This window comes from Heloderma suspectum, chromosome 4, assembly GCF_057233095.1.
Source record: "Heloderma suspectum isolate Gila_16-S chromosome 4, 16-S_ref, whole genome shotgun sequence".
Lineage (NCBI taxonomy): Eukaryota > Metazoa > Chordata > Lepidosauria > Squamata > Helodermatidae > Heloderma > Heloderma suspectum.
The window spans coordinates 243861890-243875783 of record NC_139461.1 but is presented as its reverse complement, the minus strand read 5'-3'; the positions used below and the strand labels follow the sequence as shown (position 1 = coordinate 243875783).

The 13894-nt window shown below is 46.6% G+C and overlaps 1 protein-coding gene across 1 annotated transcript in view; it reads left to right on the top strand.

Moving 5' to 3' along the window:
* GRM4 (glutamate metabotropic receptor 4) overlaps positions 1-13894 on the top strand; it is a 378281-nt gene that overhangs the window by 282682 nt on the left and 81705 nt on the right. The window lies entirely within an intron of this gene.

The following is a 13894-nucleotide window of genomic DNA, read 5'->3' as shown; positions in this document are numbered from 1 at the left end:
TGTGAAGATCAAAAAGACATTCAGGTGCATGGGTATTTTGAGGGCAGGGCTTATGTGCATGCCCATGTCCCATATACACTTTAGGCCAGGGCTGGGTAACCTTTTTTCTGTTGTGGGCAATCTGTCAGAGGCCACATGTTGGTGGTGAGCAGGGCTGAAGTTAGTGGTGGACAGGGAAAGAGCCAAAAGTGGGTGAATCACCCCTGTTCTCTTTCTGCAACCTACTTTTCTCTCTTTCCCTTTTCCTTCCCATGCAATGGGATGCCAAGGAAAGGACAGATCACTCTTGCCAGAAGTCTGAACTGATTGCATGCCGAGAGCTTTTCAAATTTGACTGAGGGCCTCATGAAATTTGGCTGAGGGCTTCAGGTTGCCCTGCTTTGCTTTAGCCCTAATCTGATGCAGGTGAATGCCTGCATAGTGCATTGTGGGGGATTTTTTGAAGGAACGCAACACTAAAAGACCATAAGACATGAGTCCCCCCTCCAAGGCTCCACATAAGATTATGGTGCTATTAAGCTGAATGTTTGACGCCTTATACACTTAACGGCTTCTAATATAATTGGATTTATTATTCCATTTATTAGAACTCTATCCGACTCATAGAAGGATGTCCGCATAATACAAGCTTGAATTTTATAGTTGACATCTTAATAGAAAATCGTCAGCATGGCTCTTCTCTGAGTCTTAGAAGTTTGCTATTCCTTTGTTATAAAACTACCTCATCCAAAATAAGAACGTAGGCCAGAGAAATACATGTAGCCTCTTGTGGCACCATTCAGGGTGGATGGGTGAATGTATTTTTGTTTGGTACATTGTGTTTAATTTATAATGAGAGGTGAAGTTGGCTGTCTTTGACCCAGATTGTGTTGGGCTTCCGAGGGCAAAGTCTGCACTTTGGATTGGATCTGGAAGCAAATAGGCAGCCAACACAGATGGCGCTGAAGGGGTGTAAAACGTCCTCCAGATGACATATCTTGCCCCAGTTGCTCTGCTCTGCATTGTGGCAAGGGCATGTTGAGGAGGAGACAATGGAAAGTAACGAGTCTGTATAAAATCTGAAGTTATTACTGTCTTTCAGGAAGTTGGTCCCAAACTGTGTCACATTTCAAGTTGCTGGCCTAGTTTTGATACATCAGGTGCTTGCTTTTCAGGAGCCCAGCTGCCAGGCGTTGATCCACTGAAGTGATTACAACTAAGGATGTCAGAGGAATCCATTTGGTGGGTGGAGCTTGGTGAGCTTTTGCCGGCTCGACCCCCCCCGGGCTCCGCTCCAACATCCACCAGCTGTCGTGACTTGGCCTGCACCGAGTTAAGTCAGCTGGTGGATTTTGCACCTTTGCACTGCAGTGTAGCAGTGGAAGGATGAGAGGGGAGTGCCATTCCCCTCTCATCCTCCATTTTGCACACAATAGCAGGGCCACACCGGCATGAGTCGTTTTTCTCCTCCTGGGTCTCTCCTGGTGACTCACACACAGTGATCCTGCAATGCCCAAATGGCTCCTTCTCCCCCTCCTGAGCACTTTGCACATGGCAGTGGTGGTGCTGCCAGTGGCTGGTGGTCATGGCGAGGACTCCTGCCACCACTGCCCGCTGCTGGTGTCAATTTGCAACCCACCCCCACCCCTCAGCAAAGTTCCCAGGTTTCGGGAACCATCATAGAGCTTGGCTTGCAAATGCAAGTCCAGCCTGGTCTGTCGCAGGGATCCATCGGGCCTCAGAAGGGCCAGATTCCCCCATGATGGACAACCCCAATTACAACTCCACTTTTTCTTGGTTATCTTGGATGAACCCTGATTGGCTCATTCTGAAGCATAAAAAGTGAGCTGAGGAACTTGATCCTGTCCCATTGCTGAAATCTAGTCCCAGTCCTGCCTTGATGCTTACCCATGATCTTATTGTGACCCTAGCCCTATTCAGACATTCCTGCTGTGAGTATAAAGGAGAAATGAGGGGGGAGAGCAGCAATGTGCATGCCAGCTCCTCCTACCTCTGTTACCACTCTTGTCACCCTCTCTGTGTTGAGGAGGGCAATCTTCCACAGTGGGGAGATTTTCTATCCATGTAGGCTCCCTATGCAATTTAGAATCCTGCAAGATCAGGGTCTTTTGTAAAGCTAATGAGTCTTAATTGCCCATTTATGACCAAGCCGCTCCAACACATTTTGCGTTATAACAGGGGACAATACATTATTGCTGTGGAAAATTCATTTCCCCACAGCTCCTGTGAGAATTGCAGCTAGGCTCAGAGGGAACAGGGAATTCTGAAGGGGGTGGCAGCTAATAAAAAAAGTGCTGGTGCTGCATCCCTGTGGGCCTCAACTCCACTACCCCACTGGATGGGGGGAGGCAACAAGCATGTTAATTTAGGGGTGCTCGTTCTTGCTCTCCCCCCTCTACACATAAAACAAGAATGCATGAACAGGACTTCTGAGTCCTGTGGTTCTGATTGTGAAAGTGCTTCTTACAGGAAGTGTCTAAAGTAGGTCTGTACACCGACCACAAGATTCAATCTGGACCCTGATTCAGTGATTCAGAAAACAACCCAATTCACCTCAGACCAATTTGGAGTTTGCCTGATTTGACTCAGGGTGAATCCAAATTTTGTTTCAGAAATCTGCAGGTTTGTGCCTTCCACTGACTACCATTGGAGATCAACAAATGACTATAACATTTTTTTGCTGTTTGATAGAATTAGATTAATTTTTTTAGACTTAATTGCTCCTTCTGAGGAAATCTTCCCTGTCAAATTTCAGGTGAATAATTTGTGTGTGTGTGGGGGTGTTGTTTGTGCAAGAGCAGCATTTACGGTTTGGGAGTTTCCAAAAAAGACGTGCTTATCCCCCTATGTTCTTCCTCGACAGTTTTTATGAAAATGACACAGAGCTAAGGGTAGTACTAACTAAGAAATCTGCACCATTTCAGAAGGACAGGGGCAGCAGTTTTTGTGGAAGGGAAGTCTTCAAGCAGATGGGATTTGTGAGCCTTTTGCTTTTCCAACTTCCTTTGGTAAGATCCCCAGCATAGACTCTGTGACAAGGATATTTTATTTTTTCCCATGATGAAAAAGAAAACTGTTTTGGAAGTGGAAAATGAAAGCAGGAATCAAATTAATGATCTTATCTAACTTTATGGCCTTGGTATGTCAGTGCCTACATATATAAATTTAATGGACATGTTCAAAACGGTGCATATGGCCTATTTTGAGTATCACAAATTCATGGATCAGGAACTCCTGCAGTCACAAGATTGGATATCCACCAGTGTTTGAAATGATAACATATACGTTTCTGTGCTATTGAAAAATACCCCCGTTTACAGAAGATTGGAGCACCAAATAGCAAAAATGCTGGGAGGAACATCTCAGAGGTTCTTAGCTCAGGATCAAAGTCTATTACACCCTTCTTTTAAAAATATGTAATTATCTTGACAAGATAGAGTGGTTTGTCTGCTCATTGAGAGATGAATGCAGTAAGGACTCTGAGCTGAGGGAGAAGATTAATAGTCATTGTCAATAATGCGAAAGAAAGGATAACTTGATGAGTTTCACATGAGTAATCTCCATGTAGTCCAAGATCATTTTTATACCTTTGAAGGATGGGCTGGAAATTTACCTCCTTGATATAATCTTTTCTTGTTGGTCAGTTCTCTATCGATTTGTTATAGTGTCTCCTCCATCTGGTACATCATCTGTTGAACATGATGCTCCCATCCTGAAGTGAAGATTGCAGTGACAGAGAATGGGAATGTACCTGGGTATCATATCATTCATGCATCTCTGTATTTCCTTCTCTTGTATCATTGTTAAGCCATCTGGCTGCCTGCAGAAGTGATAGCCATTTTGTACACATGTTGAGGGTGAGGGGGGAAGGTGCATGCACAGCATCCTTCTGTGTTAGCAGTATGAACTTGTGGCTCAGTGCCTGGCTCTCTGGGTAGGACTGAACCTGTGGGGTTATCTTAGTGGTAAAGAACAAGATTTCCATGCACAAGATCCTAGATTTAGTCCCTAGTATCTCCATTAAAAGGATCTCATGTAGCAAGTTTTGGAAAGACCTCAGCCAGAGACCTCGGGGACCTCTGCTCCTCCTGACCTTGTCTGGATTAAATGATCCAATGGTCCAATTTGGTATCAGGCAGCTCAGGTTCACTATGAGCAATCTGATAAGAGACCCAGGAAATCTGTCTGGGGATTCCCCCCCCCCCCAGTTGCTGTGGTAAGCTTCGCTGCGGCTTCTCTCCCAAGTTCACTGTTGCAATCCTGGAAGAGGGTCAGGGAGGGTAGGAAGGGGACATGCCAATGGGTGGTGGTGTGGGGAGGAAATGGAGATGATATAGAATCATAGGGTTGGAAGGGGCCTACAAGACCATCGAGTCCAACCCCCTGCTCCATACAGGAAGCCTGATTCCCATAGGGTTGTCAGAGAATTCCACGACAGATCTCGGTGAGGCCGAATGCCAGTGCATTCGGCCCCCCGAAATCCATCACGGAACAAAGCCCCCACCCCCCCAACCCACGAAAGGCACACGGGACGAAGTCCCCCCCCCACGAAAGGTGCGCAAAACGGAGCACTTACCTGCTCCCGACTGTGCTGCTTTGCGAATGGTGGCCGTCCTGCGACCGCCATTCGCTTCCTCCTCTTCATAGCCATGATAGGCTATGTAAATACTTACGTAGCCTATCACGGCTAATGCAGAGATGCCATTTGCATCCCTGCGGAGGCTGTGATAGGCTACGTAAGTATTTACATAGCCTATCATGGCGGGGGGGGGGAACCCCAGCGTACGCAAATGGTGGTGGCTACCGCCATTTGCATACGCTGGCTTTCCCCCCCCCCCTGCCGTGATAGGCTACGTAAATATTGACATAGCCTATCATGGCTCAATACAGGGACACGAATGGCGGCAGCTACGACAGCCACCATTTGCATCCCTGCAGGCCTGCCCAGTGGCCAGATGTCCGGCTGTGGGCGGCCGGAGCTGGCCAGTGGCTCCGCGGCTTGGCCGCGGAGCGGAGCCGGCCAGGCAGGAGTGCCCCCCCCCACGGATGCCCCTGTGCGGAGCCAGGTAAGGGATTCGTACATCCCTAGATTCCCAGGTGGTCTCCCATCCAAGTACTATCCAGGGCTGACCCTGCTTAGCTTCCAATATCAGATGAGATCAGGTGCCAGGTGAGCTGCAGGATCCATAAACCTCTCTGTTCCCAGACACCCTCCCTCCAGGTAAGCCAGAAAGCTGGATGGGCTTAGAGTCCTGTCCAGTGAAAAATAGCTGACAGGAGAATCAGGAGGCATTTTTGCCTCTGTTATCCCACGCAGCCTGCTTGTCATGTGTGAATGTGGTCAATTGCATCTTTAAATCTGTCTCTGTTCATCGGATCACAGCAATGTGTATATCCACTGTGCATTTGAAATAAATGGGACATGTTTCTCGGAGCTATCCTTCAAATTAAAAAAGAAAGATGGCTTCTTATATTTCATGCCACTGACAAGGTAGCCATGAAGTTTAAAGAACTGACAAAAGCCTATTCTTAGCATCATTTGTAAAACTGTCCCATGTGACTTGTAGTTAGTTATCATCCGGATCATTAGGAGTGACCCCAAACATCCCTAGATTGGATACCAAAAGGAATGGCATTGGCTGCTGTGATCTAAAATCCTAGATCCACATGGTGCCTTGGATACAAAGGTAAGCTGGCAGATGTTTACTCAGTATTTATAATAATAATAGGTTGCTCAATTATATTTTACACATAGGTCTGGTTCGCACAGAACAAGGACAGTTCATGAGCCATGGTGGCTGGTTAACAACCATCCCTGTGTGTGCAACCCTACAACAGACTGTGGGTTCTGGGTGGTTTGTTAGCCATCCTAGTCACCCACCCTCACCAGGTTCAGAAGTTATGAAAAACTGTACCCGGTGAGGGTAATTAGGGAAATGACCCAGCATGCGAGCGGCATGCGTGGGTGGGGGTAGTTCACAAGCCACTGTTGCTTATTATTAACCACCCTTGTGTCATGCGAACCCAGTCATAGTGAGTGAGTTGCCACCTACCAACTAGTCTAGATGGAAGGCCATAAATGACTGTTGTTTGTTGCTAAAGTAATATCCATCTCAGAATATTGGGAACCAGTGTAGTGTAGTGGTTAGCATGGGGATGTCGCGGGTGTCTGTCTGGGGCTCAAAGCCTAACAAGAAATCTCTGTCTCGGCCCCCCAGATGCCGGTCTGTGAATCCCCTGCTTGCCTGGCTCAGCATGCAGTGAGCTAGGCAAGCATGCGGCTGCTGGCTTCTTCACTGAGCTGCCATTTTGCAGAAAAATGGCAACTCGACCTTGTACAGAAACATCCATCTGTGCAAATGGCATCTGTAGAGGGGCCATTCACACAAGATTAAGGCATAGATGGACCATTTATGCCTGTAATCTTGTTTAAATGGCCCCTTGATGGCTGCCATTTGCACAAATGGATGTTTGCGAACAAGGATGAGCCACCATTTTTTCCACAAAATGGCAGCTTGGTGAGGAAGTGGGCAGCCACTCACTGCTTGCCAGGTGCTCGCAGACTGTCTGGCTCAGTGCACAGCACAGTGAACACAACTGGCCGGCTGGCAGGGATCTGGTGAGCAGTGTATGACCTGGCTCCAATGAGTTTGCCAATCCCTAGGTTAGTGTGCTGGACTAGGACCAGAGAGACCGAAGTTCAAGTCCCGACTTGGCCATGAAGCTCACTGGGTGACACAGGGTTGGTGTTAGGATAAAATGGAGAGGAGGAGGATCATGTACACCACCTGAGGCTCCTCGGAGGAAAGGTCAGGATATACATCTGTGCCTCATGTTAGAAGCTTACAGTGGCTGTTGCACAACTCTGGCACCAGCAGCAAATGTGCCAATGGAATTTATTCATGTGTTTGTTTATTACACCTAGACTCTTTTCTTCCTCCAAATAACTTACGGTTTTTATTTTACATGGTATTTTTAAGGGGTTATGTACTAGATTGTCTTAAGCAGAGCCCACTGACACCCCCATTCCTTTAAGAGGCTCCAGCTTCTGAAAACAGTTGGAGCCCACTGGAATAGTGAGTACATAAATCTCACCGTTTTAATGCAAGCACAAATTGATTTTTCAGATACCTGAAAAAAGTTGAGAGTCCCATGCTGTGGATTTGATTTATGTTTCAAGGAATGTTAAAATGCAAAATCAAGGCACTGAGATGTGGAAGCAAGGAAATCTCTCACCTTTGAAAAAAAGAGTTCTTTAGCCATCATCCATCATCACTTCTTTGGCTAAAGAGAGGAGTTTTTCCAGTGGGCTGTTCACTTGACTACGCACATTCTAGGAGAGACTGAGGTGTGCTTCTGTGGTGATGCTGGAGGAAGAAATGGGAAAAACTACACTATCACTTCCACTTCCTCTTCCTTTCCCTCATTAAGCCTTTGCTTCTAAAATGTAACCCAGTTTCTTCTGATTTGCTGCTTGCAAAATGGAAGGTGAATCTGTTGACTGCCATTGAATCAATAGTTAAGCCAGCTCCTCTTCCAGTGCTTGTCCCTTAAGAGTAATTGGAGGCAGTCCTTCAAGCAGCTCGTGTATACATATGCGCTGTTAATAGCTTTGGCACTCCCCAAACAAAAAGAGGAACACACAATAGTCTAAAATGAAAGATACAGGGCACACACAATGAACTAAAGCTTGGAATTCTCAGTCACGAAACAGAGCTCCCTGTAATTAATTAAATAGGATGAGGACTCTCTTCTGTTAATATTCAGCATGCTGCAGGGAAGCCATTGCTACAAAATAGTCTATGCACCCAATTCTATTGTGTGTAGACTTTTTTAATTCAGTTATTAACATCTGTGAAGACTTTTGGTGCCTGAATATTGTTGGCATCTATAATAGTTGCATGACCATGAATGAAATGTGGGAGCAAGCTGGCCTTCCATCAAGCTGATTGCCCAGCACGCTGGAGAGAATGTGGATATTTTGCTCACCTAGTAAATGGAATGTTTTATTGTCAGCCCAGCATTTTTATGTGGATTTAGAGTAGTGTTGCACAGCCTTGCATATTGGGTATGCTTCATTGATGACAACTAGCATTTATGATAGTATTGCATAGATTATTTTCACTTTGTTTTGCTTAAATACACTGCAGTTCTATGTATATTTTAAAGGTTTTGTATTCCTCTTTTTGTGGTACCTTTTTCAGGTTATGCTCTTCCTCCCCCCCCCCACCCTCTTTTGGTTGCTAATAGCTACAGAACAGAATTGGGAGATTTACTCCGTTGCTTGTTATACAGTCAAGAGCTTTTATTATACATGCCCCCATGTTTCCTCATGGCATTGAAATAAGGAATAGTTACACTCCTTACATTACAAGGAAAATGAGGAAAATCAAGTCTCTTCCATGTAACTAAATATTTTAAAATGAAAATATTCAAAAAGCATATTTTGCTTTTTCTGTTCTTTGACAATTAAAATGTACATGCATGACTATTGCATAAGTTGGAAAAATCAAACAGATGCAAACTAGGAGATGCAAACTGCAACTGTATTCAGTTCAGCATATAAAGGAAGGACTCCATTATTCCTGAAATATAGACAATTCTTTTCTTTCAAAGCTCTCTGTCATTTTTTTCCAGTGAACTTGCCTTTGCAATAAATTATGGAAATTCACATAGTTTTTACCCCTAAGATTCTACTCATTTGTGCCCTTTTTGTTTGTTGCTCATCTTCTAACTCAAACCTAAACCATGTTTACATAGAAATATGCCCCATAAATTTTAGCGTTTAGTATTTTAGGGTTCAATCCTATCAGGATGTACATCAGCCTCTTAACTTGGAGGCTGATGGGCATCCTATGCAGAGCAGGATGAGTGCAGAGGCAATCTCCGCTCTGTGCTCCTCCTACTCTGCATTTTTGCTAGACAGGCATTTTCGCCTGTCTAGCTCGGACTCTGCAGAGCATGAAGGAAGCAGGCTGGGTAGGCCAGAGGATTCTTTGTAAGCTGGCCTTGCCACTCCCTTCCCCTTCTCTCACCCACAGAACTGCCCCCTGTGATATTGCTGGAAGGAACATATTGGGTGGGAAGAGAACTTGCTGCATGCATACATGCCAGTAGAGAACTCTTGGCAGGAGAGGAGATGGGGTGGGGGTGGCTGGGTGGGAAGGAAAGCCACATTTAATGGTACACCTGATGATAAATGGCAAGCACACTTTATCTAATGTGGGCCAAAAGTACAGGAAATGCAGCCAGCCTGAGGTAGTTTGATATGGCAAGACAAAGTTAGGGTCAGATTTTGGATTTGAGAACCAGTTCTCGAGAACAAAATCTGCAAGGGGAAGAGTCATAGCTCCATAGTAGAGTGCATGCCTTATGTACTGAAGGTCTGAGCTTCAGTCCATGCCATCTCCAGCTATTTCCGGTTGCCAGGCTGGGAAAGACCCAGACATGAGACACTGAGGGAAATTATGCCGGTCAATGTAAACCGTACTGGGTTAGGCAGACAATGGTCTGACTTGGTATAAGACAGTTTCATAAGGGGTGTCACTTTGAAAAGCAACCAGGTTTCATAGAATCATAGAATAGTAGGGTTGGAAGGGGTCTACAAGACCATCGAGTATACCCCCCTGCTCAGTGCAGGGATCCAAGTCAGAGCATCCTGACAGATGGCTGTCCAGCCTCATCTTGAATGCCTCCAGTGTGGGAGAGCCCACCACCTCCCTAGGTAATTGGTTCCAATGTCCTATCGCTCTAACAGTCAGGAAGTTTTTCCTGATGTTCAGCCGGAATCTGGCTTCCTGTAACTTGAGCCCATTAGTCCATGTCCTGCACTCTGGGATGATCAAGAAGAGATCCTGGCCTTCTTCTCTGTGACAACCTTTCCAGTACTTGAAGAGTGCTATCATATCTCCCCTCAGTCTTCTCTTCTCAATGCTAAACATGTCTAGTTCTTTCAGTCTCTCCTCATAGGGCTATTTCCAGTCCCATGAACATCTTCATTGCCATACTCTGAACCCTTTCCAGCTTGTCTGCATCCTTCTTAAAGTGTGGTGACCAGAACTGGACACAGTTCTCCAGATGATGTCTAACCAGTGCTGAGTAGAGGGGAACTAGTACTTCCCGGGGTTTGGAAGCTATGCTTCTATTAATGCAGCCCAATAGTATTGGCCTTTTTTGCAGCCACATCACATTGTTGGCTCATATTCAGCTTGTGATTGACAACAATTCCAAGATCCTTCTCACTTGTAGTGTTGTTGAGCCATGTATCCCCCATCTTGTAACAGTGCATTTGGTTTCTTTTTCCTAGGTGCAGAACTTGGCATTTATCCCTATTAAATTTCATTCTGTTATTTTCTTCCCAGCAGTCCAGTCTATCAAGATCACTTTGAATTTTGTTTCTATCTTCCAAAGTATTAGCTATCCCACCCAATTTTGTGTCATCTGCAAATTTGATCAGCATTCCCTGCATTCCAAGTCATTAATGAAAATGTTGAGGAGCACTAGGCCCAAAACTGAGCCCTGTGGTACCCTGCTCATTACCTCTCCCCAGTTTGAGAAGATCTCATCGATAAGCACTCTTTGAGTCTGATTCTGTAGCCAACTGTGGATCCACCTGATCGTTGTTTCATCTGTAGGGATGTCAGAGAATTTCTCCACGAATCTCGGGGAGGCCGAATGCCAGTGCATTCGGCCCCCCAAAATTGGTGGAGAAATGGTCTGCCCCCCCCGCCCCCCCAGTATGGGACTTACCTTGGTCGAATGTCCCTGGCGGTGGTGGTTCAGCGGCGGCGGCAGCGGCGGCGGGTCTTCCGACCGGTTGCCGCCACCACCATTTCCAAGTAAAAAAACCCAAACAAGCAAGCAAACGTGATAGGCTACGTAAAGATTTATGTAGCCTATCACGGCTAGATTTTTAGAAAACACAGTGATAGGCTACGTAAATGTTTACGTAGCCTATCATGGCTGACTTTGAGAAAAAAAAAAGCACATACGCAAATGGTGGCGCCCATAGGCGCCGCCATTTGCGTTCCTTATTTTGGCACGTGTAGTCTACGTAAACATTTACGTAGACTAAGGTGAAAATAAGGGCAACGCAAATAGCCGCCATTTGCATATGCGCTTTTTTTCTTTTCTTTTCAAAGTCAGCCATGATAGGCTACGTAAACATTTACGTAGGACTAGAGGATTTGTGGCCGGAGGGATGGGGTGCCTCCCCCCCAGCCAGAATTTCAGCGGGGAGGGACGGGGCGCCTCCCCCCTGGCCAGAATTTCAGGGGGAGGGACGGAGCGCCTCCCCCCACCGCGAAGCAAGCTTCGGGATCAGGTAAGTGACTTTTGTCCATCCCTGCTAGTTAGGGATGTTAGAGAATTCCGTCACGGATCCCAGGGAGGCCGAATTCCAGTGAATTTTGCTCCCCGGAATCTGTGGCGGAACGGTGCAACCTGCCTCACCACCCCGTGAAAGCCCTGCAAAATGGAGCCTACCTGGCTGTGGCAGCGTCGGCTCCAGCAGCAGCAGCAGCTCCAGTGGCTCCAGCTGCTGCCGGGCTGCGACCGCAAATGGCGGCCGCTACGCCGGCCGCCATTTGCATCCCTGACAAGCTGTGATAGGCTACGTAAGTATCTACATAGCCTATCACGGCTCGGAGCAGAGACACAAATGGCGTAGCAGCCGCCATTTGCATCCCTGCTTTTGCCGTGATAGGCTATGTAAATATTCATGTAGCCTATCACAGCAAAAGCGGGGACTTAAATGGTGGCCCCTATGGCATTTGCGTGCCTTCGCTGAGCCATGATAAGCTACATAAATATTTATGTAGCCTATCACTGCTCAGCGAAAGGATACAAATGGAGGCCGCTACGCTGGCTCCCATTTCCGTCCACAGACCTGCCATGAGGATGCACCCGGCCGGTGGCTCCGTGGAGTCATCACGGAGTGGAGCCAGCTGAGGTAGGATTTTAGGGGGAAGTACGGAGTGCCTCCCCACCACCACGAATGTCACCCTTCGAAAAGGTAAGTGACTTTTGTACATCTAGCCCACTTTGAGCTAGTTTGCTCATAAGGATATGATGGGGCACTTTCTCAAAAGCTTTGCTGAAGTCGAGGTATATTATGTCCACAGCATTCCCACAGTCCATAAGGGAGGTTACTTGATCAAAAAATGAGATCAGATTCATCTGGCAGGAGTTGTTCTTGACAAATCCATGTTGGTTTCGAGTAATCACTGCATTGCTTTCAAGGTGCTTACAGACTGATTGCTTTATCATCTGCTCCAGAATTTTCCCAGGGATTGATGTCAGACTGACTGGTCTGTAGTTCCCAGGTTCCTCCTTTTTACCCTTTTTGAATATAGGGACAACTTTAGCCCTCCTCCAGTCTTCTGGCACTTTACCCGTTTATTAATTGCAGCAATCCCGCATTAGGTTGTTGGAGAAATCTGCAATGGAACCAAATGAGTTCAGATTTTTATGTATCTGACCCATGGATTCCGCAGTGGACCAGCTTTCCCTGTCAGGCAGATTCTGTGGACTTGTGGACTGTTTTTCTAACTTTCCCAAATTTTGCGCAAATTACATCATAGAAACAGATACACACACACAAGCTGACCAAAAATGTGCATTTTACCCCTAGGCTAAAGTGTGAAAATGTGCATTTGTGGGGGATTTGCTCATTTTGAGGGAATTTGCACATTTTCGCACCTGCGAATTTGCACACATTTGAAAAAAAATTCAATTCTGTCAATGGGTGGATGATGGGATGAAGGGTGCCTAACAATCCACGAAACACAGATGGAATGGATTTTACACAATTCGTACATCCCTATCCCACACATGCACAGACACACACACACAAGCAAGGGCCCATTTTTTCCCTCCGGTGGCCATGTGTGCAAGAGCTGCAATTTTACGCACATCGGTACCATGTGTGAATTGCACATGGATTGTGTACGGGATTCTGGAGTTCATTCCCAAGTAAACATGTATAGAGGAGCTCATTAAGTCCTTTGGGACAAATTACATCATTCTTCATGTGGGTTGATGCTTTTTCTGATGGTCCACTTAGGTTTTCCATTTCAGAACATCCCCCATTTTGAAAGCCCTCTGAACCTCATGACTTAGTGCACATACTGAGGCACACATAAGCATGCTCTCCCTCTGTTAGCTGCTGGGGAGAGGGTAGTATTTTGGAGCCTGGGGTTGGGAAAGAAATACTGGCTGTTACTCTTGAGGTACCACACTGCTAGGGATGGCGGAGAATTCTGCCATGGATTTCAGTGAGGCCGAATGCACTGGCATTTGGCCCCCCGAAACCCATGGCGGAACGGCCTCCCCCCGCCCCCCCTGTGGAATCCCCTCTGGGACGAAGCTTACCTGGGGTGAACGTTCCGGCAGCTCTGGCTCCGGCAGTGGCTCCGGCAGCAGCGGCAGTGGCAGCTGGTCTCTCAGCCGGCTGCTGCAGACTCAAATGGTGGCCAACATGCCATTTGCGTAGCTGCCTTTGCCATGATAGGCTACGTAAAGTTGTAAATACTTATGTAGCCTATCATGGCACGCAACCTCCCCCCCAAAAAAACAGCGTACGCAAATGGCGGCGGCTACAGTGGCCACCATTTGCATTTCCTTTTTTTTGCTGTTTTAGCCTATGTAAATATTTATGTAAGCTATTACGGCGAAAAAAAGGGGAACGCAAATAGCGTAGTGGGCGCTTATTTGCGTTCCTTTTTTTTTTTCCGTAATAGCTTACGTAAATATTTACTTAGGCTAAAATGGCAGGGGAAAAAAGGAATGCAAATGGTGGCTGCTGTAGCCGCCGCCATTTGTGTACGCGTTTCTCCCCCCCCGGAAGGCTGCCCAGTGGCCGGATGTCTGGCTGCAGGCAGCCCCGGCTGGTAGC